The sequence below is a fragment of the Xyrauchen texanus genome, chromosome 19 (assembly GCF_025860055.1).
Source record: "Xyrauchen texanus isolate HMW12.3.18 chromosome 19, RBS_HiC_50CHRs, whole genome shotgun sequence".
In the NCBI taxonomy this organism is placed as follows: domain Eukaryota; kingdom Metazoa; phylum Chordata; class Actinopteri; order Cypriniformes; family Catostomidae; genus Xyrauchen; species Xyrauchen texanus.
The window spans coordinates 28,911,667-28,917,666 of record NC_068294.1 but is presented as its reverse complement, the minus strand read 5'-3'; positions in this window follow the sequence as shown (position 1 = coordinate 28,917,666).

Genomic DNA, 6,000 nt, shown 5'->3' with positions numbered 1-6,000 from the left:
TAAAAACTTGTGGTACAGAATAATAAAAATGTGCAAAGCCATAAATGAAAACAATATCTAAATAGTTAAAGGGGAGACCAGGGCAATTACAGGGCATGTTGTCTCACTATTTGGGTTAAGTTTTTACAATGGAGCCTGCCATTAAATGTGTCATGTAAACATTGGATGGGGAAACGTTCCCCCGTCACCCACCACCAAAACAAATATTGCACATCTCTTTAAATTTACACCTGTATTAAACAGCTTATTAAAAATGTGACAACATGCCCTGAGCTGACTTCCATGTAAAAAATATCCTTGTCCTAAGAACACATATAAACCTTTTGGTAAAAATCTGCCTTCATAATATAGTTGACCCGTGCCTGAATTTTTGCATGTGGTTTGATTATGTTCGCTTGTTTACCCAAGAGAGCTATAACAAAAATTTGATGATAGTAAAAATTACTTTGGAGTGTATTATTCACACAAAAAATAAAAAATAAAAGAATTATTTGATAACTGAATAAAGTCACTACATGACAAAATATCACAAGAAAAACCAAAACAGTCAACTGAAATCAGCCATGAAAGCTCAAAAGCAAACAAATTCTTTCAAGCTTAACTCTGTGGCCTGAGCTTCCCCTTGTTTGTTACTGAACAATTTGAGCTGGTAATCTCCATAGTGATTCCAAAGACTATTCTCTGAGCATTTGGCTCCACTTTCATCAGATTTATATTGAGGGTCATACATCTTTACCACCACCTTTTCGAAGAAAAAGAAACCTGAGAAGTTTGAACAGAAGCCAGTTGTCCTAATGTCTGCTCAACTACATTCACAAAGAATGCACAGACACAATTTGGAAGAGAATGCCTTCCAAAGCCTCCCAATAAAAATCATCTGTGAGTGATTTGCATAGTAGCGAAGAGAGAGCACTTTTTTCCTCAATCCCCTCTTGTTAAGATGCATAGAACTGTGTACAATGTTTTAACAAGGAGAAACAAATATTTGTTAGGTTTGTAAACCCATAGCAGCACACACAAATATTCTCACACAAAAATGTTCTGGAATTGTGCCATTCCTCTGATGAAGGAGTCTGATGAAATCATGCTGTAAAGAAAAGCAGGCAATGGACATCTGCAGCCCCGGAGGGCTCCAAAACCAATATGGCCATTTAAATGCAAAAACTTGACACATATTTGGTGTTATCCAGCATTCCAAACAACAGGTCTCAAATACATTTACATTTACATTAACATTTACGCATTTGGCAGACGCTTTTATCCAAAGTGACTTACAGAGCACATATTACAGGGACAATCCCCCCAGAGCAACCTTGAGTTAAGTGCCTTGCTCAAGGACACAATAGTGGTGGCTGTGGGGATCGAACCAGAGACCTTCTGATTAACAGTTATGTGCTTTAGCCCACTACGAACTCCATACAAAAGAAGTGCTATGATTTTCTAAAAAGTCAAACAGTACTGAAACCAATCGAAACCTATTTGCCTGCTGAGAAATGTCTGTTAAAAATTAGAGCAAAGATGATTACATTTGTAATTTGTGCCATCCAAATGGATTCTAATCTCTGAGCAAAAAATAAATAATAAATCAAATTAAATTTGTAGCATGTGTGGACATTGCTCTATAGAGAATAAGGATAACACAAAGACAGCTGGATGACAACAACAACAGCTGATATTTATTAAACTGCTTTACTAAAACAATGTGAGAAATTCTCTACCCAGACTGCTTTCAGGCACATGTCTGCAAAGCCTCTTGAGCCAGCCTCTCTCTGTACCCTCATTCTCTTGCCTATAATCACCAAGAGATACAGAGCTCACGTTGTTAATAACCACCCCTCCTACAGCCCTCCCTCGCTCTCCTACTTTTTACAGTGGCATGTTATTAAACTCCATTGGCCATCTGGTAAAATAAACAACCAAATAAAAGGGGAGATGAAAGAGATCTGGTGCCTCCTCCAACCCTGCTATTGCTGCTTAGCCATGAAAATACGAAGCGTGTCAGTTTCCCAGCCTACTTCAGTGAGCCAACTCACTGGTCTTATTTTACAAAGATTTTCCTATATGAAAATGCATCCACGTGCACTCGTGTCATTCCTATAATTGTAAAAATTGCTTGTGGAGAAGCTGGGGTAAACGGTGAGCTCTCACACTCTGCCGGGATGTGACCTTTAGTGTAGTCACAAAAGTGTTTTACACATTCAAGACGTGTATTCTCTGGCCTAAATGAAGATTTAAAAAGGATGTGAGCATGCATGCAGAATAATGGCGCTGGCACACACACTTATGCCCTCTTTGTAGCAGGCAAATTGTCTTGACCCACAATACTCCTCTCCATTCTCCCAAACACACTACTACTTAGTGCTGAGATAAGCAACAGAATACCGCAGGGCAAATGATCTGGATGCATAGTGAGATAGTCAAGGCTATCGGTAGCCTACTGCCCAACCCTAACCCTAATCACTTTGTTCACAGCTGGTTTTAATATCAGCGGTAATGAAACAAACAGTTCCCTGCTGGTGCTGAACATGACAGATCCATCATTCTGTTGTGTTTACATGGTCTATTATACACCGGTGGCCAAAGGTTTGAAATAATGTACAGATTTTGCTGTTTTGGAAGGAAATTGGTACTTTAATTCACCAAAGTGGCATTCAACTGATCACAAAGGATAGTCAGGACATTACTGATGTAAACAGCACCATCACTATTTGAAAAAAGTCATTTTTCCAGCAGCCATCACTTTTCCTTGAGTAATCATACTAAATTGCAAATTTGGTTCTAGAAAATCACTTGCCATTATATATATAACACAGCTGAAAGCTATTTGGTTTGTTAAATGAAGCTTAACATTTTTTTTGTGTTTGTTTTCGAGTTGCCATAGTAGGCAATAGACTGGCATGTCTTAAGGTCAATATTAAGTCAAAAATGGCACACACAAAAAACAGCTTTCTTTAGAAACTCGTCAGTCAATCCTTGTTTTGAGGAATGAAGGCTATACAATGCTTGAAATTGCCCAAAAAACTGAAGATTTCATACAAAGGTGGACACTACAGTCTTCAAAGACAAAGGACAACTGGCTCTAACAAGGACAGAAAGAGAAGACCCATATGTACATCTAAACAAGAGGATAAGTACATCAGAGTCTCATGTACAACAGTAAAGAGAAGGCTCAGGGGTGCAGGTCTTATGGGAAAAATAGCAAAGAAAAAGCCACTTTTGAAACCAAAAAACAAAAAGAAAAGGTTAGAGTGGGCAAAGAAACACAGACATTGGACAACAGATAATTGGAAAAGAGTGTTATGGATCTTAAACCTGTTGAGCTTTTATGGGATCAGCTAGACTGTAAGGTGTGTGAGAAGTGCCCGACAAGATATCTATGGCAATTGCTACAGGAAGTGTGGGGTGAAATATAACCTGAGTATCTAGACAATCTGACAGCTAGAATGTCAAAGATCTGCAAAGCCATCATTGCTGCACGTGGAGTATTTCTGAAAACAAAATTCAAAATGTAATAGTAGTTTTTCATGTTATTAATGTCCTGACTATACATTGTGATCAGTTGAATGCCAATTTGGTGAATAAAAGTACCAATTTCTTTCCATAAGAGCAAAATCTATTATTCAAAATCTTTGGCCACCATTGTATATTTTCCACTCATATAAAGTGAAAGTAACTATGAAAGCCATCACACACTAAAAAATGTAATAAGTACTTCAGACTTCGTGTCTAACTATTGTGACTTTATTTCTTGCAATTTTAAGATATAAAGTCAGAATTACCTCTTTTATTTTTGTATTCCTTGGTGGGAATAAAGATATACAGTCACAATGACGTGATATAAACAAATGCAAAAATAATATTATGAGATGAACATTTTAAATGTTCAATTATGAGATATATAGATAAATATGAAATTAATGAAAAGATGAAAGAATTCTCAACCTATGTGGGGACTAATACTTTCAATAAGTCAGCCTCCCAATTAGACATTGGAAAATGTTTAATGTTACTTGATTTGGTGCTATTTTAATGCATTCCTGTCTTTATTCTGTGGAAGGCTTTGTTTTAATATATTAATGAAGATTATACTTTGTTTTCTTTCCAAAGATGGAAATAAATGAATTTTTTAATGTGAAAATAAGTATATATGGTGTCAAATTTCAGCATTATCAAAATCTACGATTAATCATGATAAACTACAAAAAATATGCGACTTATCACAATTAAAGATCGCAATCGACTGATTGCCCTAATAAAAAGCCACAAATTCATGATAAAAAGTTATATCTCGCTTTATTTTTTTTTAATTGTGACTATATCTTACAATTGCTAGTTTATATCTTGCAATTGCTCATTTATTTCATGCAATTGCACTTTCTATCTCACAATTATGAATCTATATCTCATAATTTTGAATTTCTCGCAAATCCAATATAAATGTATAGAAATAGTCACAATTACGAGATAGAAATGTATAAAAAATAAAGTCACAATTGCATGATAAAAACGTTATATCTCATAATTGTGACTTTATTTCTCATTATTGCTACTTTATATCAAACAATTGCTACTTTTTATCTCATAAAGCAAATTTCTCAAAGTTGATATATATATATATATATATATATATATATATATATATATATTATATAAAAAGACATAAAGTTGCAATAATGAGATAAAAAGATATAAAGATATAAAGATATAAAGTCACAATTGTGTGATAAAAACATTATCTCTCGCAATTGCGACTATTTCTCAAAACTGCTAGTTTTTATCTTGCAATTGTTTTATATCTCACAAAGGCTATATCGCAATTGCGACTTTATATCAAGCAATTGCACCTTTATATCTCAGAATTGTGAGTTTTAAAGTCACAATTGCGAAAAATGTAGTCAGAATTGTGAGATATAAAGACAGAATAATATGTTTTTTTAATTCTGTGGCAGGATCAAGCACCATAGGCAACACATAAAAGGGAGTGTGAAGTATGCATTTTAGTGTAAAAGATATATATAGCACTTTCACAGGAAAAAAGTCTCCAGGGGTTAAAGAGGGCACATCATGACGGAGCACCACATCCAACGACCACCTCTTCTGCGTTACATAGTTGTGTCTGGGTTTAGGGAATCCCCAAGCCAAACAGAAGGATAAAGAGAAAGGTTGTGAGGCAGCTGCTCCATCACTCCTGAACTCTTTCCAATCCCCCACGAGACATCATGCTTAACGTGGTGCTTTTTTTTTTTAAGTTAACTTTGGACCTGTTCCATCCCTTCAAATATAACACTCAACAGAGACTTCAACTCTGCAAGTATATATTTTTTTCAGCTTAGGTTTAGAACAGTGGTTCTCAACTGGTGGGTTGTGACCCATAAATGGGTGTCAGGTCTTTTCAGGGTTGCAGACAGGGAAAAACAATTCTTATGCAAATAAAAAATGCATACCAAACTAATCATGCATGATAGCAAAAGATTTAGGCTTATCAGCTACTAGAAAACACTTTCTTTAGCAGTTGATATGAACGGCTGCAGTATTTTGGCACAAATGTTGGTCCTCATACTCAAAACTTGTAGGCCTAATATTGATACATTTCCATATTTGACCAAAACCTGTTTACATTTAATAAGCAATTTTGGTACTTTGTTGGGTCACCACCATGATTGCCAACATAAAATCTGAGGCAAGCCTGAGGTAACCTGTAGCAAAACCATTTTTAAGACTGACATGGCCCACAGTAGATTTGAGTAGGAGCTAGTTACAAATAAAATTACACAAATATCTAATAAACTTTTTCAATAATCAGAATTTTTAGGAACCACTTTCTTTGGGTCCAAAAAGGTTGTGCTGTAAATAGTTTTAGAATAAAAAATATATTTTGACGTATTCATTCTACTTCTTTGGTAAACTAGCCTAAGTATGTTATGATTGCATGTCCCAGTGAATAAGGAACAGACACACATCAGGAGCAGTGTACTAAAAACGATTAAGAGTTTTGTGCTG